Raw genomic sequence first — 21,882 nt, forward strand, 5'->3', positions numbered from 1 at the left:
GTGCAGAAGTTAGGAGCATAGAAATGAGGGATCGGGATTGAAAAAGAAGAAAGAGAGAAAAAACTTGTATTTATATAGCGCCTTTAACAACTTTAGGATGTCTTAAAGCGCTTTACAGCCAATAAAGTACTTTCGAAGTGTAGTCACTGTTATGTAGGAAACGTGGCAGCCAATTTGCTCACAGCAAGGTCCCACTAACAGCAATGTGATAATGACCAGATCTAGGGTGTGGATGTCTGCTGCATGCATGATGTCGGATATACTGGATCAGCGAAGTATCCAGGAGGTGTACAAACTTTGAGTGTGAATTTCCAGAGGGGGGGTTCTCCTGCTCATCCATTGTAACTTCAGTGGAAGAATCGAGGAAAAAGGTGTAAACAGTGGTTATGTCATTTTTCTGGGGTTTCCACGGTTCTTCTGCTGAAGTTACGGCAAACGATCGGGAGAACCCTCGCGGAAAATCACTCCTTATTTGTCAACAGGTTGTGCTGCTTGAGAAAAGGAATGCTGAGCTCAAGAACCAGCTGTCTGTATTCTACCCCATAACTGGAGCTTAAGGATTTCTGAGAGTGACAGTCCACAAGTGTAGGGGGAAGGCAAGGGAACAGGAGCAACCTGTCCAGGAAAACCCTGTGGGCCTGCACTTATTTAATAGTTACGCAATTTTCAACATCAATGATGAGGAACAAGACTTGGAAGGTAATCAATAGTAACATCATGGCATCATGAAGCAAGGGATTTCATTGGGAAAAAGAGAGACCTGAGCCATAATAACAGGTGAATGATAGTGGTGGGGGATTCCATAATTAGGAGGATGGACGGCTTATTTTGCCTCCTGGCTGCCAGAATAAGGGACATAATGAAATGGATAGAAAACTTCTTTAGAGAGAGAAAAAACAGACAGAAGCTGTATTTCACATAAGAAATTATAACATAGGGAAGAGCAGGATGGAGGCCTTACAGAGAAAGTTTAATTAGTCAAGTCTTAGGTTTAAGTGAAGGTTATGATTTCAAGATTACTCCCGCTGCTGATGAGTTCGAAAGGAACAGATTAAATATGTCAAAGCATAACAAGAAACATGATATAGAAGGAAGTATTTCAGGTTGCTGGGGCACTGGGACCAATTATGGGGCAAGGAGAAGAATTACAGATGGGATGGGCTTCACCTAAACTGAACTGGTACCAATGTCTTTGCAAAGAGAGTAATTAGTGCAGTGGAGGAGGATTTAAACTAGCAAGATGAGGAAATTTTAGAGCATATGGAGGAGGAGCAAATAATAAATACATTGAAGAGAAAAAGCAGTGAAAAATTGTGAGCTCAAAGGGGATATGGAGAGACATAGAACAAAGAGGAGAAAGGTTTGGAAGAAGGATAATGAAGGAAAGATTGTAAGAAAAGATAATTAAAGGGTATGCTGATTGTACTATGGCAATTACAATTTTCAGGTACAAAATGGGTGGAGCGAGCACTACACATGCACATTTCTACCAGAAGTGGCTTAACCAATGGGTGGTGGCCGCTCAAAAATCAGCTTATCAATTTTGATTTTTTTTTTGGTCCACCCAGGAGGTGCAGGACGGTTCCCCCTCGGCCCACCAAAAAACTCCGGGCCACTGCAGGCTCATTCGAAGTCCTCCCCAAGATTGCCTCCCCCACCCCTCACACCCCAAGACCCAACTTGCCAGACAGCTCATTTTGGGATTTGTCTGATTTCCTGCTCTCCCAGAACTGGCAAGCTTCAAGCTAATTAGGCTTGGGCCTCAAAATGCCTCAGGCCTCACACCGGCACCAATGGGCGGGTGGCAGGACCATTTCGGGCAGAAATTGAAGATCACCCCAAGTGTTTGGAGCCAGAAATGGTTATTATAAAAGCAGTTAGATACAAAATTACTACTGACAGTAAACCACTACCACTAGCCAGGAACGAAACCGAGGTCAAGATGCGGTATTATTTCAGTTTATAATTGCAGTATTTTACTTGGTTTGAATGAGGCACTTTTATAGTACAGGCAATGATTGTTATACACAGTGATAATGAATATCTGGAACCCTCTGATTAGTTAGCTCGTAGTTTTGCATTTGCATTGGAAAGGTGAGGTGTAAGGAATGTAAGAATTCTCTCACAGATGGAGCCATATTTTGTTTTGTTTCCCTCTTTTCCATTCTTTCACCTTAATCCCTAACTGTTGCCCGTTTCTTGATTCAGCTAGCCTTTGGCCTGGAGGCTGGGATTGTTTGTGTCACGGATATCTCCATGGCTCCCATCAATGTGGTTCTACAGTCAGCTGATAGAAAGCGTGCTCCTGTGGGGTGAGTGATTTATTGACGCCTCCTCTGGCCCTACTGAGGGCTGCCAAAACTCGTCCAGTGACACCAGGAGAAATCATGGCTACGTGTTTTGGCACCCTTACCAATGAAGTTACGTTTCACTAGAGTGCTGTCATCCCAAATGACTGATATAACAGACTGGTATTATTTACGGCTCCATTTCTAATGCAGAGACCACTAATGATACTCTGTATAACAAGCACCTTGCTATCACACTTTTTATATGATTCAAAAAGACAGTTTTATGGAGAGAATCTAGTGTATGCTTTTGAAGATGCATAAATTATTGCATGCTGTGAACTTAATTATAGGGGGATTGCTGACTCCAAGATCAAAGTAGTGCATCCCTTGGATTTTAAGGAGATCATAGAAGGACCTTCGGTACCAGAAGTTTTAGTTTAATCATTACTGTACTATATCTACCTCAAAAATAACACCAGGGACAGAACATTTGTTAGCTAAAGGCCATGCTTTCATTTATGATTCTCATGACTGGAAGGGTGATTTTCACATTGTGGTTCAAGTTACTGAGAGGAAACCTACTCATCCTTTGTCAGCAAAGCAGATTCACTCTATTCAGTGAAGCAGACTTCCATTTTTACTTTCAGGAATACAGCAGGGAAGCTTGCTGCTATTCCAAGATTCTTAAATAGGGTGCAATATTCTCATTGAGAAGAAGGTCTCTTGTAGTATATTTGGAGAACTAATGAAGTGAGTATATGAATTCCTTAGAGTATGTAAACAGGAAGTTATGACAAATGCATGTTCATTTTCTTATTGGAACATCTATATAGGGGTCCCTAAGGGAAACATGCTTGGCCCCATTCTGTCACTTGTCTTCATGAGTGACCTGGTGGATGTCATCAAAAGTGACATTAGACTCTTTACTGAAGATACTGCCCTCTGCAGAATAGTTAACTCCCCATCTGAAAGATAAACAGTGACAGAATCATTGCAAACAAACATAGATATAAATGAAATGGGCAGTTGTGTACTGTCTATAGTGTTGAGAAAACTGTTGAGAAAGGTTGTCCATGTTGTTACCCAGGCATCTCTAGTTTATATGTGTTATAGGGTTCTATTTCGTTTCTACTGCATCTCCAGATCATGGTAGGCCCTGAGCCTTGTTTGTTACCAAGTTTAGATTGAGTGATGTACAAACAGAATCAGTTTATTGAGACATGAGGAAAACAGGTTATCACTTGGTACAGACTGGGTTATATACCTTCCTACAAATCAATCCAATACAGTGTGCTGGAAGCAATCTTAACAATAACATAATCAGCACAATTAAGCAAGGCAATCTGAATGAAATAAATACTCTATTTCACGTGTAGTATCTTGTACACCATAAGCTACACAAAAGCCAGGAATATAGTGTCTCGTTTCTCCCTTAGCCAGGAAACCAGATCCAAGCTAGGGTGTGAAAAAGCTGGAGCAGCAAAACCTGGAAATCTGTTTTTCTACCTCATGTCCAAAGTAGAAATGAAGGTCAATGAATTTACCTCAATTCTTTCAGGGATTCTTCCATAAGACGTTTGGGGCAAAATTGGGCTGTGTAGCACCCATTTTGTAGGTGCTACATGGACACCTAAGTCCTGAAAATGGCGTCCGATTACTTCCAACATGAAGTGCACAGGACGTTATCTTGGTAAAGCGGTTTGCCTGCATACCTAACGACCGCCGGCAGTATGTGGGGAAGATCATGACACGAATCAGTGTACAAGGCTGATTTGAAGCAGCCGGTGACATTTTTGAACTTCACACTCCAGCCAACGCACTGTCCTAACCTCGCACAGCTGAACAGGACTTAAACGGCATGAAGGACCCCTCACCAGTGCTATTTAAAGGGCTCATGAAGTATTTACAAGTTAGTTGCTGGATTATTTATTCAGGCTGCTGGTGCAATTGTACATGTTTTTGGACATCTACTATACTTGGAGAAAATTGCAATATTCTATAGAGAGTGGTCTGGCTGGTCTTGCAGTACTTTTAGTGGCATTTAAAATATAGTGCTGATAAAAGTTGCTTCCAGACATGGGTGGCCTGCTTGGGCTTCCTCTGGGAATTGAACATGACAGGGAGAATGAAGAGAGGCCATGTAGAGCAGGTCAAGCAGCCAGAAGAGGGAGGAGGAGGAGGAGGAGGAGGTGCAGGGCACTCAGCAGGAGGTCACGTCCAAGGAGGGACTTCAGGGACCAAATCTCTTACCTCAACTTCAGCGAAGACCAGTGCATTAGATGGCTGCGGTTCACGAAAGAGGACGGAGATATGACAACTGCTGCAGCTTCAGAGCAGGGCAAGAACAGCATTGCCTATGGCTGTCAAGGTAACCATGAAGCTTAATTTATACGGCTCTGGCTCCTCTCAGGCTGCTGCTGGAGATATAAACAGCATCTCGCAGTTTGCAGTGCAATGCTGTATGATGGAAGTCACTGAGGCTCTGTATGCACTCAGAAACAGATTCATCTCAATTGCTCTTTCCAGAGACAAGCAGGAGGAGCGAGCCTGAGGGTTTGCTCACATTGCAGGCTTCCCCACGGTGCAGGGCACCATTGACTGCGTGCATATTGCCACGCATGTTCCACATCTGAACTCGGCCATATTCATGAACAGAAAGGGATTCCACTCCCTCAGTGTGCAGCTGGTGTGCGACCACACGCAGAGCATCATGCAGGTCAATAACCGATATCCTGGCAGCAGTCATGACTCCTTCATTCTGTGGCAGTCCAATGTCCCACCTATCTTTCAACCAGCACGGCAAGTCAAAGGCTGGATACTGTGCGACAAGGGTTATCCCCTCATGAAATGGCTTATGACTCCGGTCAGGAACCCACGCACATGTGTACTGCAGGCCTACAATGAGAGCCGTGCTGCCACACGGAACATCATCAGCTGCGTGGACCAGTGTGGAGGAGCCCTGCGGTACTCAACTGAGTGCATATCAAGATTTGTCTTTGTATGCTGCATGCTGCACAACCTCACCATTATGAGGGAACAGCCCTTGTTGTCGCCTGTCAGGCAAGAACTTGAGCACAAGGAAGAGGTAGAGGAAGGGGAGGAAGAGGTGGAGGAGGAAGAGGTGGAGGAGGAAGAGATGGAGGAGGAAGTGGAGGAAGAGGCAGGGAGGCTACAAGGTAGACAGGCCCTATCTGCCAGGGCTCTACGTGATCAGATTATTAATGAGAGATATCAGTAGCCTCAATGACACCTCCCCATTCACCAACAGTCCTACACTCCTCACCTTTCCTCTCTCACATGACCATCAAATCGTCCTCCTTATGATTACACATTGCTTCCTCTCTCAGCTCATCGCAGAAATAAAAGCCACTACCAAATGCAAATTCAAATCCACATATCTAAATCAACACATGAAATGATGCAAACAAAATGAGACTATTCACCCTTGTACATTCCCTTAGTGCCTGTTGTTCGTGTACCTTTACCTTTCCTAGTTCTCCTATGAGGTGCATCCCCAGTGGCTGGAGCATGGGTGGTGGGAGGCTGCTGGCCTTCAGTGGAGGAGCATGCAGATGGCCTTGGAGGACAACCTCAAGCAGCTCTGGGCCGGAAGGGCCCGGCTTCAGACTGCACCATCTCAGCATGGGCTGCACCAGTCTGGCCTGGTTGGCTGACAGGCAACAGCATGGGCACTGGCAGAATGGCAGGGATGGGAGCATGAATGCCTTCATCTTGAGAGAGGACAGCACGTTCGACTACCATGGCACCTTTGCAATCCTGATGATCAACTGGAGAACAGATTGCTGGAGTGCTGTGATGCCCTGGAAGCCCCGTTCCACAGTGGTCCCTAGAGCCATGATAGCAGCAGTCTGAGCTTCCAAATGCAGCAGTCAGATCTTGGATGGCAGATTTTTGTGCTGCAATGGAAGCTATGACATCTGTCATCAGACGCTGCATCATGGTGGGTTCCACAGGTGTGCTGATGGAGATGACCACCCGTTCCATGTTGGAAAGGATGGGCTCCAAGCACTGTGCAAAGGCTTGTGCCAAGTTGGAGCTGGACTCCTCCAAGCCCCTTGACATTGTGCGCAGGCTTTCTGGCAGGCTTTCCAGTGCGCCCATCAGCTGTCTTCTGTAGCCTGTCCCATCGAAGTTATCGTCTGACTCCTCGGCAGCAGAACTAGTAAGCGACCTCGCCCTCCGGCGAGCTGGCACCTGTGGTATCCGTTCCCTCCGCCCCAACTCCTGCTCACTTGTGCCCGGTGTCTCACCACGTGCAGATCCCTCCTCTTTCCTAGCCTCTAAAGTACGATCAGTGTCAGTATCTGAGCTGGTGGCTGCGAGTGTAAGATCGAGTGACGATGTGTCTGCATCATCACTGTTGTCTTCCCCTGCCTCCTCTGACTGGGCAGGTTCCAGTTTTTGGGTATCTGAAATGACAAAGGGACATGGGTTGAGTTGTGGTGTGTGGGGAGGAGAAAGTAAGATGTGCGTGCTCACACATCTGCAGCACGTGAGTCAGAAAAGATTCTGGGATGAGGAAGAAGTGGAATGCGAAAAGCAGAGCATCGATCCCTCTGGCACCGCCAGTGGTCACAGCCTCAGCGATGGCCCTTCCATTGATGGCCAGCACTGTCTCCTCCAGCGGAGTTAGGACGTGCAGGTATGCTTGTCCTCCTCCAGTTCTTTCTTGCTGCCTCCTGTTGTGCATGACCTTCTCCTGCAAGAAAGCAGGACGTGTGTCGGTGAGTGTCCTGCAGGATGTTTGGGTGATGTGCCTGTCATTGTTGAATAGCTGCTAGTGTGTGTGACCTGTGAGTTGTGGGTGTGCAGCTTGCAACAGCGGTAATGTGTGAGGGTGAGAGGAAGCGTCTGATTGGAAGAGTTGAGTACTGATTGAAAGAGTTTGTTGGTATGTGGGTGATGGGGGGTGTAGTGCATGGAGCAGTGGATGCGGTTAGTGGTGTAATTGGTAGGAGTTGCCACCTGACAATTGACCTCACTCACCTTGACCACTCTTGTCAAAGCACTGAACTTCTTCCTGCACTGCATCCATGTTTTTGGCGCTATGCTCCTGGCATTGACCTCGTCCGCTACTTCCTCCCACTGCCTCTTGAGCATATGTCTGGAGGGCCTCTTCTCTCCGCCCCCCCCCCACCCCGCAGATATAGGATGCCACTCCTTCTGTCCACCTCTTGCACCAAGGCCTCTAGTGCATCATCAGAGAACCTTGGCGCATGCTCTTTCGCAGATGCAGCCATTCTTCCAAGTATCACAGCCGAGGAATCACTTCTCACACGACTCCCACCGCTTCTTGCAGCCATTGTGCACCTCCCCTTTAAGAGGTACAGGCTGCCTTTAAGTAGTGCGAACCACTCATGATATCAGGGCCCCCTGCTGATGTGCACAGCCAATCAACCGTTACGTGTTGCCTGCATCACCACCGACGGGCACTGGGATCGCAGTCCACGATTAACCTGCACCCGTTTTCGGGGGTTAACCAATTTAATCCCCGTTGCTTGCTAATGGAAGTAATATCTGCTCAGTGGGCCAGTCCTCATTTCTAGATATCTCTTCCTCAGTGAACAGGCATTTAGTTTTCGACATTCCCATCACTAATGCTGAGAACAGTGGGTTTTATTGGCTATCTCTATTGAATTTGTTAAGCGAGATGCTGTTAACTTTCTAACTGTCCATCACAGTGACAAAAATATATTTTTGTCTGTATTAGATTGTTGATTTGGATTCCTCATTACAAGTAACAGTGTACATGGGGCTAATCATGGTTTCTGGAGGCTGCATCTGTAAGGTATGGAAAATACACATTTTGTTCAGGCAGGTGAAGGTCAATTACCGTACATCTGGGTCTTTGTTTCTGAATAGCAAAGGGGAGGTTAATATGCTATGTTGGTTGAATGCAGACTCATTGGTGCATTTCTGTCAAATAGTGTCTTTGACGGCTGGCTGGGCAAAGCTTTAATTGCCAGTGATCAGATGTACTCAAAGCACCAAGTCTTGAAACAGGTTGGTTCAAGTTATCTGACACTGATCCAAACATCAAACATTCTGGGGTGGTAGTTTTCATTTGCAGCTCTGTGGCTAGCAGCTTCCAACTGAGGGTTTAACTGTGGTTACCTGAGCCCAGTCAGTCTACAGTCATACACTCTGTAGCCAGCAGAGCAACTGGGCTGGCTTAACTCCATGGCAGTGGTAAAAAGTGAATGTCCGCTTTCAAAGTCCAATGTATATTGAGAGAAAGCTTAGGAAGGAACACCTCTATTATTTTACATTGTGTCAAAGAGAACAGTAAAGTTTGTAATTACTGTAATACATACTGTTTGCACTGAACACTGTTGATTTACCTGTTCTTTATTAAATAACTTGTCTGTTAGATAATTGCCCGGATCTTGCTCTGATAGAGTCTATATTCAATCTGCCCACTGAAAAAGGGGAAAATCATGTGGTGGCATATGACACAGTTCAGTGAGCTGGTGTACAATGGTGTACTGTTTGATCTTTGGGATTTGCTATTCTTGACCTTAAAATTGAGCAGGTAAAGGCACACTCCAGATTATAGTGGAAGCAAGGTCCATTAATGGGAGAGGTTGGTGATGCTGAACCTGAGTAAAATAATTAACATGAAACCTAAAATCACCTTCAAAGTCCTGGCCAAATCCATGCTTAGCAGCATGGTTTTCAGCATGGCCATCCGTGTTATGCACCTCTGGAACTTTGCTCTTCAACACCTTGGTGAATCATTTGTCATTAGCTTGAAGATCAACCAAAGTTTTGACAGGGTCTGATAGTGTAAACTTCTAAACAAGTTACCATCACATGATCTTACACTAAAGCTTTGTACATGGCTATGTTGTTTTTTCTCAAATTGTTCTATGTGTGCTGTAGGTTATGGCTTATCCTCTGATTTGTTCTCAATCACGTATGGTGTTCTCTAAGATACTGTCCTCTCTCACTCTCTTTCTTCTTGATATAAATAACTTCCTCCAATCATCATTCAACCTCATCCACTTATTTGCTGTTAATTCCTCTCTACATTCATTAACTTCCTTCAGACTGGATACTCTCAGTGTTTATACCCTCATCTACTCTCTAAATGTAGTGGCTAAATCACTGTATGTTGATTCTCTTCACTCCCTTCGAAGAGGCAATGAAAATAATATTTCCTTAAATTCTTCAAAGGCGCAGTTTCTTTATGTCACTTGCAAATCAACCCAACAGCTAACACCTGTTAATTTGGCTAGCTCTACCTTTATTTCCACTTCAACTATTGGTGTTCTTGGCCTCACCGTCTCCTCCGACCTCTATGGAATTCCACATCTCCTCCATTGTTAGAGTTACCTCCAAGAAGCTTAGATTCCTCTTTTATGCCAAACGTTGCTTTCTCCTTTATATCTATTAACTCCATAAAGTTCAAGGCTTAGAAATTTGATGGCGCCGCGTCCATTTTTCATGTGCAAAACGGGCACCTAAGCATCCAATATAACGGGTGGAGCATGCACTCATTAAGCGCCTGAAACTGGCGTTAGGCCTTTTGCATTTCATATGCAAATAGAGAGCCGATTGCCTGTTCGAAGCTCCCTTTTGGGTGGGGGGGGACTTCGTATTTATGTACTGAAGCACACAGGGATGTAGGCATTACATGAGGGGATTCAGTAACAGTGCAGTCATTTGTACTAGATCCCTGTGGTATGCAAGCATTATATGGACTGTCATGGAATGTGGTATTGGCAATGAGATCTCTCAGTTCAGACATATCCCTCGTACTATTGCAGATAGTTGAAACATGAAGTGGCTCAGAAAAGTTAGAGATGTTTCTAAGCTTCCCTAATGGCTCACTGGATAGGCTCAGTATCCAATGTGGTACAGGGATGTGTCAGGGACAGTATACTTTGCCTAAGCATTCCTGGGATAAGGAGTGGGAAAATCAGCCATAGTTCCCTTCATCTAATTGCTGCCTAGTAACTCCTGCTGGGAAGAATCCTCAGTGTTGAGAAATGGCAGTGCCTATGGAACCAAACGCCAGTATGAGTCAAAAAACTGGTGGGGAATCGGGGAAAAGTGGTTTCCTTCAGTGCATTACTTCATTACTAAATAAATACAGATGTGTAGGCAAGTGGACCATTCATTTAAATTATTTTAGTTGTTTACAGCTGTTGCAAAATTCATTGTAAGCTGTGATTTTGCAGCACTTACGATTCCTGTTACCTGAAATGTGTCTTCTCAACGCTATAATTAACAAGTGTATAAATGTAAGTTATGAATTTTAAAATCGTACTTGCGCTATTTGTCTCCACAAACTTCAGAATGGTAACTGATAAAATATACTTAGGCAAAATTAATGGAGGGTAAAACCCGATGTGTCACACTACAGAGCAATGTTATGCACACAAGCCGTTTTCATGTACATCAAAGGCATTTACACTGGCATCAGATTTCACTCTGACACAAACACGTATAGTCTAAAATACACAGATGTATCTTTACAGTTACTGTTCAGAACATTTAATGTACATGTGATAAATATATATTTTCGCGGTAAAATATCATATGTCACAAGGTGCCAAATGGGTGTATGCAGTAATAACATTTTACTCAACTATGCTGATAATTGCGTTTTACTGTCATCAACAGTTTACAGATTAAAGAAGGGAAACATGTTTTTCTTATTATTCTGTGGCAGTCATTTAAATACATACATGTGATGTCACTGCAAAGTTATTTATGTACATGATTTTGATAAATAACAGAAATGTAAATCATGCTTATTAAAAACATGTGTGGCTCTACTTTACCATCATTAGTTCTATCAAAAATCTAGTTTCCGTTCATTCCCGGTCATTGTGTGCTGTGGATCAATGTTGGAGCAACGGTTCTGCTGCACAAAAGATGATAAAATATTTTTATTTAATCCTTCAAAGTCATTATCACTTTTTTCTTATTTTGACTTTATTTAAATAAAAAGAAGACAATAGTGAGGTTTTTGGAGGTAAAATATGAAATGAATGACTTTCTAATCACATCAGTCGTTGCCATCCTTTCTTGGCTTTGGGGTCTGTCAATTAGAAAAAGCAACAACTTGCACTTACATGACAGCTTTAACCTAGAAAATGCCCAAAGAAATTTCACTGAGGGAGAGAGGAATAGAGACTGAGCCTTTGTGGGGAGTTAGTGAGGTGACCAAAGGCTTTATTGAAAAGATGGGTTTTTAGGGGACATTTAACGGTGAAGTAGAGGGAGGGTGGGTTTAGGGAGGGTGGTCCAGAGAGTAGGGCTGAGACAGCTAATGGCTCTACTATCACTAGTGTGGTCCAGAGAGTAGGGCTGAGACAGCTAATGGCTCCACTATCACTAATTTTAAAATAAAATTGCTGGACTATAACTTGGTGTTGTAAAATTGTTTACAATTATCACTAGTGTGGTATAAGGAGGGGAATTACATAAGAACATAAGAAAAGGAGCAGGAGTGGGCCATACGGCCTCTCGAGCCTGCACAGAATAAATAGAAGGACAGTCAAAGGGCCTGAGGGTGCAGAAAGCCACAAAAAGCTAGAGGAAGTTGCAGAGGTAGGGTGGGGGCGAGGCCATAGATGGATTTGTAAATGAGATGAGGGTTTTAAATTCAATGTACTGTGGTGCAGGGAGCTAGGGTAAGTCAACGTGATGGGTGAGTGGAACTTAATGCAGGACAAGATATGGGTGGTGAAATTTTGGACAAGTTGGAGTTTGTGGAGGATGGAAGTCAGAAGGCCAGCTAATAGGGCATTGGAGAAATTGAGTCCAGAGGTGACATAGTTTGGTTTAAGGTTTTGGCAGCAATGCCATTGAAGTAGGGATGGAGTCAGGTGATGTTGGCAAGTTGGAAGTAAGGAGTTTTGGTGATGGATAGGATATGAGGTTTGAAACAGAACTCTGGGTCAAACAGGGGATGATAAGGTTTCATGCAATCTGAAGCAAAGCATACTGTGATTTTGGATACCAAAAAGCCTGTCTCTGACCTTTTCCTTGTCTCACTTTAAACCCCACTCTCCAGAAGACTGTTTACTTCCACCACTGTAACATGCCATCTCCCACCCTACCTCAGCCCTTCCCCTGCTGAAACCCTTGCACATGCCTTGGTCAATTCCAGACTTGACTACTCCCATCCTCTACTCTCCATAAACTGTCCAAAATGTTGCTGCTTAAATCCTGTCCCACTTACTCATCACTCCTGCCCTTGCTGATCTACACTAGTTCTGCCTACCCCAACTCGTTAAATCTAAAATCTTCATTTTTATCTATAAATCCTTCCATGGCTTTGCCCCACCCTATTTTGCAATCTCCACCAGCCCTATATCCTCTCCCAAACACTCCATTTCTCTACTCCAGCGTCTTGTGTATCCTTCCTCCGGCTGCACTATCATTAGTGACAGAACTTTCACCCATCTTGGCCCTACTCTCTGGAACTTCCTCCTCAACCCCTCCTCCCCGTGTCTACACCTCTCTTTCACCTTTAACAACTTTCTTAAAATCAATCTTCGATCAAGCTTTCAGTCACCCCTCCTGATTGCTCCTTTCCTGGCTTGGCATCCGTTTCCTTCTGTGGAGCGCCTTGAACATTTCTTAATGTTAAAGGTGCTGTTGTCTTATGCTGCTTACACTGCTCAGTGCAGAAAAGAAAAGAAAATAGCATTTCCAGATTAAATGCAGCTTTTGTGACCACCACCAAGACTGGCTTCACCAGTACTAACTCAGTTTATGCTGCTCTAAAGTCACATCAAATGAAATTTAATGGACGGGTTTATTTTTGTTCCTTTGGTGTATAATCTTTCTTCTCGTAGAAGTGAGGGAGAACAGGTCTGGTGACTGAAACTTTTTTTCTGATTCTGTCTTGTGTCTTGTGATGGTTTCAGGTCCTCCCTGGTAAGGTTATAACATAGGTTAGAGACAGCCTACTTTGAACCTTTGCCCAAATGCACCTAAATTTCAACCTCACAAGAGTCATATATCCTACTATAGCAGTGAGTCATTTCCATTTCCCATTCCAGCTGTACTATACCTCTGAGGGAATATTTATACGACAGCAGCAAAGTGATTTTGTTTCGCACCAACACTAAAGTTGTAGTACAGGTCCAGAGTAGGGGCACGTCCTGACTCTGGAGTGAGGATGGAGTCTGCCTCCATTCACATTGGATCCAGTTCCAGAATTTATATCACAAGTATATGCTGTTGTAGTATAAATGCACTGTAAGACTGCCTATTTAGTCCTGAATTATGGCAATTTTTATGCTGTTTATTGTGCTCGCTGAGAAATGGATTGAACCTCCCCAAGCTCATTTTATATAAGACCCTTGATGGCAATTAGAGAGTAGAGACACTGGAGGTGAAGCTGGTCTACGCCAGTAGTGCAAAATGGGCTCATAGCAAATTGGCAGCCAATTTTACACTGTGCCCAGTTGAAAAGAAAATCAGGCACGGTGTAAAATGAGCTGCCAATTCACTATACGCCTCACTGGCACAGATCAATTTCACCCTCACTAGATTCACCAATCATTGACTATGAATGATTGTAAAATCTAGCCCCTTCATCCTGCCAGTCTTGGCTGGCTTCAAACTCATGTCTGAGAGGCGATTGATTATTCTTTATACCATGAATGAAGAACCAGAGCTATTTGAAGACTGGCAGGGTACCATGAAACAGCCTAGTTTCTGTCGATCATTAAGTGATAATTTACTGTGGTGAATGTTTGCTTTTCATTTCATTATGGTGAATTACCACTTTAACAGCCAGTGAAAGTAGCGTCAAAATCTATACAATAAAAACACAGAGCATCCCAAGGGGTCAGAGATGACACCTGTGGTACAAATGCACTAATTTTTAGTATATTGTGCACAAGACCATCAATCTGCAAAGGTTAACAGATTCCTATAAAAATTCTAACTCACGCTGAATCATTTAAGCTCTGGCCTTAAAAATATAATAATCCCTTCTTTGAATACTTGCTTTGTTTGCAGCTTGTTAAATACTCTGTTGGAATAACCATTAAAAAAAGATTTAAAAAGTAAGTAAACAGTGGTATTTGTAAATATGCTGTAAAATAAAATCAACATGTCAATGCAAATTTGTAACACTTTGATTTTGGTGGTTAGCTGCTTGATTAATTAACCTAATAATGAAACAGCTGGATATAAGGATAAATTCATTGATCTCGCTCGCCCTATCTCTGATGTACACTTCCTTCAAGAGTGGATTACCGCTGGGAGCTTTGATGCTGTGAATTTAACCTATAATAACATGTTAAATTATGTAACTGTTAAATTATTTGTCTGATTACGCTCCTGTGAAGCACCTTGGGACGTTTTACTATGTTAAAGGCGGTATATTAATGCAAGTTGTTGTTGTTGACTCAGGACTATAGGATAAATTCAGCGCTACACTGCACATAAGTACGGGTTCAAGAATTGTACTACAGTATTGTTGCCCTATTTCCCTTCTCTCCTAATGCGGTTTCCCAATGGGAGCATGAGATCACTGAATTTACCCTTAGGTTTATAATGTAAAATCTCCAAGAAAGGCTGTCAACATAGGCTAAGAAAATGGATCTCATCTACAGATCATGATAGATGTATCTAAAAGCTACAGAATGAAAGAAGTGGAGTTCCTTAAGTGCTTTCATCAATATTAGTATAGAAATTACTGTTGGCAATATTAGTGAGCATTTCTATGGAATTCCTTTGTTCCCAATTTTATTGGGGGCATTAAACCATTTAAAATAAGTACACCTACAATAAAATATTGGAAGTTATGCTAATGAGTTAAGCTAATACTTAAGCATATATTAATTTCCAGGCTATCGTGATTTCATTATAATCAAACTGCGAATATATGCAGATCAATACATATATTTTACACTCAACAGGGTCACCATTTAAGTCACAGACAGGCTGAGGAAACTGCAGCTGTACATTCCCATCAACTTGATGTCACAGGTTGCTGATGATACAGTGAGAGGTGCACCAAGAAAGATCTTACATTTATATCACATTTTTTGCATCCTCAGGACATCCTAAAGCACTTTACAAGCAATGAAACTTGTGCAGTCAGTGTTCTTATCTAGGCAAACAAAGCAGCCAATTTGTACACAGTAAGGTCCCACAAATTGCAGTTGAATGAATGAACCAAATAATCTGTTTTTGGTGGTGTTAGCTGAGGGAGCAATGTTGACCAGTATTGTGGGAGAACACCGTGCTCCTATTTAAATGGTGCCACAGGATCTTTTATAGCCACCTAAGCAGGCTGAGCCTTAGAATCATAGAATCATAGAAGTTTACAACATGGAAACAGGCCCTTCGACCCAACATGTCCATGTCGCCCAGTTTATGCCACTAAGCTAGTCCCAGTTGCCTGCAATTGGCCCATATCCCTCTATACCCATCTTACCCATGTAAATAGAACCTTGGTTAAATGTCTCATCCAAAACGCAACACATCTAACAATACAGCACTTCCTCAGTACTGCATTGATGTATCAGCCTGGATTACATGTTCACTCCACAATCTCTGATTCAGAGACAAGAGTGCAACTAATTGGGCCAAGCTGACACTTGACTTACTGAGGTGTCTGTCATTCCAGTTGATCTAGATGGAGACTGAACCTACTGGGGTTTCAGTAGGATCAAATATTTTAATCATAATATATAGTACACTTCAGAGTGATAGGCATATAATATTCATGAATTATATAAATAAATATGTCTTAATGGAAGAATGGTCAAGTGCTCATCACATTTTTCCTTTCATGCTTATAGTTATTGGCCCCAAAATTCCACAAGCAGAGATCTGTTTTTATCAAGGGCTGATTCAAATTTTCTTAACAAAAAAAAACTCACCTCTCATCGGTGGTCCAGGTCACTTCCCTTACCTAGATTTACCCCCCTCCAGTAAGGCCCACATACACCCATCTGCAGGCTGGTACTCCTCATCTATCAGTGTAGTGGGGCACTTTAGATCCGGGAAGGTGGAAACTCTGTGCATTTCGAGTCGCCTTGTAATCGCCAGATCGAGATTCCACCTCTTCAAAGACCAACTGAGAACTCCCGGAATCAGCAGGGAATCTGTGTAACTCGGTCCCTGCCTTTTTCTGGTGGGTTCCACTGGATTCCTGCTGGAGTTAAGTTGGGAGACCAGCGGAACCCTCAAGTGAATGCAGGGCCAATATATCAAGTAAAATACCCAAGAGAACTGCAAGCCATACATAACATTTAACCCACTGATCATTTGTGTTGAGCATTTTTCCTAATACTAGTGACAAATCGAAAACTGCAACAAAGTTAGCTGTGTTGTTCTCATCACACTTTACTTAGCAACCGACAAGTGTCATGATTACTTTTGATATTTGCTTTTTGCTTTCGGGAGATAATTACACAAAAGTACATCTTGTGTCTGTGAGATGAAATGCAGCTTTAAGAGAGCAATTATCATGGAACTCTGAGTGCTGTTTTACACTGCCATGTGGATGAAGGAAGAGCTTATAAGAATGGGTTTTTGTCGGCTGCTGATTAACTTTGTCAGTGAATGTTTCTTCACCTCACGGGTGATCTGCCCTCTATGGTGATGTACCTGTATGTTTGGGAGGGAGAGAGAGTGGGAGGAATTTTAAGGCCCAAAAATGGGTGGGTCGGGGGTGGGTAGGAAGTTAAAATAATTGATTTTTCCAGCGCAACCACAACCCGGATACAACACGCCCACTTCTGCGTTTAATGGAGGTGCATTTGAATGTACGTGAGTAACCTACTCGCTGGAGATGGCTCTATAATTAGTGCAGGCGGGCGGGTACTCGTGGGAGCTATTTACCTCGTTATGGGACATTAATTAGGTCTTTTTAAATTGAATTTAAGAGAACTTTGAATTTAACAGCTCCAGCATGGGTTTCCCAGGGCTTGTGAATCTCGCCAGTGAAACGGAGGCAAGATTGAGCTGCAATTCATGGGGGTTTTTAAAGTTGTGATTGCCCATTGTGAATAAAAGCTCAGTGATTACAGCTGGTGTCTCAGTTCCCTCTGGCAAACGTTTAGCAGAGAGTTCTTGTTCATACAGCTTTTTCAGAACTTTGGAGGCTTTCAAATGGACAAGATCAGGATGGGGGTGGGGGGGGGGGCGTCATGGATATATTCGATCGGGCATCGGACGAGGAATACAATCATCATCCACGGCAGCAACATCGTGCTGTGTTAGGATCTGCAGGTGCACAAGAGAGAGGTGCACAACACAGATCTCAAGAACAGCAGAGAGAAGAGCAACAGAGGGGCCGAGATCGCAGGAGGTATTACCCGTGTGAGAGAGTCTACAGGCAGAGGCTGAACTTCCTGGATCTATCTGAAGAGTCAACCTACGCAGGCTCAGATTGAGCCGGCAGGTGGTCACAGACATCTGCAGCCTCCTTCAAGAAGAGCTGCTTCCTGGTGGCCATGTGTTGCCTGACGCTGTCAAAGTCACCACTGCCCTCAATTTCTTTTGTAAACAATTTTACAACACCAAGTTATAGTCCAACAATTTTATTTTAAAATTCACAAGCTTTCGGAGGCTTCTTCCTTCCTCAGGAAGGAGGAAGCCTCCGAAAGCTTGTGAATTTTAAAATAAAATTGTTGGACTATAACTTGGTGTTGTAAAATTGTTTACAATTGTTAACCCCAGTCCATCACCGGCATCTCCACATCATCTCAATTTCTTTGCCTCTGGCCCCTTCCAGTGTGCCATTGGGTACATCACCAGGGTCTCTCAGTCGGCTGCACATAAATGTATAAGGCAGGTGACAGATGGGTTGTTTGCCAGGGTGTCCACTTATGTCAACTTCCCACATGACGACGATAGCCTGAATGAGCAATTAGTGGGTTTCGCCTCTCTGGCTGGCTTCCCACAGGTGCAGGGTACAATCGATTGCACACAGGTGGCAATCCGAGGAAAACTCCATGGACCAGGAATTTTCATCAACTGCAAGGGATTTCACTCCATCAATGCACAGCTGGTCACAAGAAGAGGTTCATGCAGGTGTGCGTCAGATTCCCTGGCAGCTGTCATGATGCTTTTATACTGCGGCAGTCCAATATTCCAGACCTCTTTCTATCAGGAGACAGCCTTAATAGCTGGCTTGTTGGAGACAAGGGATACTCCAGTAAAACATGGCTCATGATACCTATGAGGAACATCACCACTGAGCAAAAGCGATACTACCAGAGCCACATGACCACCAGGTATGTCAATAAGCAAGCCATAGGCATGTTGAAGATGCGTTTCAGGTGCCCAGATCGGTCTGGGAGTTCCCTTCAATACTCAGCAGCGAGGCTGTCGAAAATTATAGTGGTGTGCTGCGTCCTGCACAACATTGCACTGCAGCGAGGATTAGAGGTGGAGGACGACGAAGGCGCTCATCAATCATCCTCTGTTGATGACAACATTGAAGAAGAGGAGGAGGATGAGGACAATGAGCAATATGAAGATGAGGCACCTATTGCCAGACCAGCTGTGTATATTGCTGCCTGGGTTGCCAGGGATGCCCTCATATCTCAAAGGTTCACTTAGTCAAAGTGGGAAAAAGGAACAGTTCCTTTATGAAAGGGTTTGATAGGGTAGACGTAGAGAAGATGTTTCCAGGGGAGACCAGAACTAGGGGCCATAAATATAAGATAGTCACTAATAAATCCAATAGGGAATTCAAGAGAATTTTTTTTACCCAGAGATTTGTTAGAATGTGGAACTCGCTATCACATGGAGTAGTTGAGATGATTTGCATAAGGGAAGCTAGATAAACACATGAGGGAGAAAGGAATAGAAGGATATGCTGATAGGGTTAGATGAAATAGGAAGGGAGGAGGCTCATGTGAAGCATAAACACCAGCATAGGCATGTTGGGCCGAATGGCCCATTTCTGTGCTGTACATTCTATGCAATGAAATTGAAATACTCTGGCCCGCTCCCACCACCAACACCCCTCCCACCCTTTGCACAAAACAGTCCTTCAACCACGCATACACCCATTGCACATCCGCCCAATGGGTCCCGTTATGTATTGATGTTCATCATGAAGCAAATGAAAGGGCAAGTTGCCACTCGGGACACAACAATGGGCAAGACGTGGAAGTGGTAATAATCAATAAATTTTTTATGCTGATACAAAAAAAGGAAATTTCACAACATAACATTTCTTCAAACACCCATGTACACACCCTTGGTGAATTCCAGTTGCTTGAACTTATGCTTCCTGCTGCTTCTACGTGGTGCATCCCCTGTGGCTTCAGCAGAGATAGAGGCAGGCTGCTCAGATCCCTGACTGCTGAGATGCTTTTAGCCTACAACCTCTCAGTTTTGGAACCTGTGAAGGCCCCTCCAAAGACTGCTCCACCTGCACCTGTGCAGGGGCAGACTCGGCCATCGGGAAAGGAGGCAGCATTTCAGGTACTGAGGGAGGTGGTTAACAGATGAGATGTGGGAACACTTGGAGTAGAGTTCCTACTTCCATGACCCCTTTCACCATCATCCCTCTCCTGGGCCAGTGCCATATCACTCTGACCACTCTGCGGGAGAGCAGCTTGGTGCAGATCAGTGAAGCCATGAAATGTCACTGATAAGGTATCTCCCTTCTTGTTTAAGCGGCAGACATCTCCTGCACGGCTGTGGTTATGGTCTGCATAGACTCATTTGTGAGCCATGCTTGAAGCTCCACGGAGACGGCCACTCTCTCCATGGCAGACATTCTCATAATTACCTGCGCCACCAATCCACTAGTGTTGGAGTTGGACTCCACCATCCTCTCCGCTATTGTGGAGAGTGTGTGTGGCACGTCTTCCATTACCTCGCAAAGATGCAGCTGTACCTCAGTCATTCTCATTCTAAACAATGGCCTCCGGGGTTCAGCATCTGTGTCCAGCTGAGCAGAGTTTGGAGAGGAGTGTGCCCTCCGACGCGGACTCTTCACAGCTGTCCCTGCCACCAGTGTCTGCTCGTGCTGACTTGTGAATTGTGAATCACCAGGTGAAAACCAACTAACAGGACCCACCGAAGTGCGAGTATTTGCGATGGTGCATGGCCGTATGTCCTGTGACGCTATACCCTCAGAAGGAATGAGGTCCTTTGAGGAATCATTGTCATGCATCTCCGCAGAATCTTGTAAGCGTGAAGGCCCTAGAAGGCAAAAAAAAACAATATGAATTAATCCTGGAAAACTAACAATCTTGCCAATCACCATACTCAGGCTTCTCATAGTTCAGTTCTTGATGAAATAAAGTCAGCATTTGTTTTTTTTATTCATTCATGGGATGTGGGCATCGCTGGCAAGGTCGGCATTTATTACGAATCCCCAATTGCCCTTGAGAAGGTGGTGGTGAGCCGCCTTCTTGAACCTCTGCAGTCCGTGTGGTGACGGTTCTCCCACAGTGCTGTTAGGAAGGGAGTTCCAGGATTTTGACCCAGTGACGATAAAGGAACGGCGATATATTTCCAAGTCAGGATGGTGTATGATTTGGAGGGGAACGTGGAGGTGGTGTTGTTCCCATGCACCTGCTGCCCTTGTCCTTCTAGGTGGTAGAGGTCGGGGGTTTGGGATGTGCTGTCGAAGAAGCCTTGGCGAGTTGTTGCAGTGCATCCTGTGGATGGTACACACTGCAGCCACAGTGAATATTCAGGGTGGTGGATGTGGTGCCAATCAAGCGGGCTGCTTCATCCTGGATGGTGTCGAGCTTCTTAAGTGTTGTTGGAGCTGCACTCATCCAGGCAAGTGGAGAGTATTCCATCACACTCCTGACTTGTGCCTTGTAGATGATGGAAAGGCTTTGGGGAGTCAGGAGGTGAGTCAGTCGCCACAGAATACCCAGCCTCTGATCTGCTCTTGTAGCCACAGTATTTATGTGGCTGGTCCAGTTAAGTACAATTTGTGGAGGGTCACCTCCAGTCCTCTCCCTCTCCCTTGCGTATTACCCTCTCTTCTCCTACAAGGGACGAAAGAACAGACCTGTGAGTGACTGAAGGTCATGTATTTACCCGATGGATGCAGTGCATTGGGTGAGGGTGACTAGCAGATGGATGCATCACATTGTATAGGGATAGGGGTGAGTGGCAGCAGTGGATGGATACATGGGGAGGTGAGGAAGTGCATAGAAAGTGAAGGATGGGTGCTGCTGAAACTTAAATGGGTGTGAGGAATGATGTAATGGAGTAGGTTTGGCAAGACAGATTGAGATGTGGGATGTTGCACATGTGGGGTGTGTGAATCAGCAACTGAACTCACTTTTCCTGACCTGGTTAGGTCATTAAAACGCTTCCTGCACTGCATCCAAGAATGAGCCACAATGCTTGTAATGCTCAACTCCTCAGCCACCTCCAGCCACGCCTTCTTAGTAACAGAAGCAGGTTTCTTCCTCCCATTTGCTAGGGAAAATTATGTCCCTCCTGCTCCTCACTGCACCAAGCAGTACTTCAGGGGAAGCATTGGTGAATCTGGGTACTGGCCTTGCTCTTAGTGAATCCACAGCTTAAATTACTCATGTCTCCTCCAAATTCCTTTTATGCATTGGCCCTTTAAATAGTGGACTTCAGATTGCATTGT

General features: G+C 44.2%; 1 protein-coding gene across 5 annotated transcripts in view; it reads left to right on the plus strand.

The window, feature by feature from the left end:
- LOC137340549 (zinc finger protein 385D-like) overlaps nt 1-21,882 on the plus strand; it is a 276,981-nt gene that overhangs the window by 84,114 nt on the left and 170,985 nt on the right. Inside the window, exon 2 of one of the 5 annotated variants that reach the window (XM_068003093.1) lies at nt 2,209-2,312. The exons of the other annotated variants lie outside the window; for them this stretch is intronic. The gene's annotated coding sequence lies outside the window, so the exon portion shown is untranslated. The remainder of the gene's footprint in view (nt 1-2,208; nt 2,313-21,882) is intronic. 5 annotated transcript variants of the gene reach the window in all.

This window comes from Heptranchias perlo, chromosome 2 (genome assembly GCF_035084215.1).
Source record: "Heptranchias perlo isolate sHepPer1 chromosome 2, sHepPer1.hap1, whole genome shotgun sequence".
Classification (NCBI taxonomy): domain Eukaryota; kingdom Metazoa; phylum Chordata; class Chondrichthyes; order Hexanchiformes; family Hexanchidae; genus Heptranchias; species Heptranchias perlo.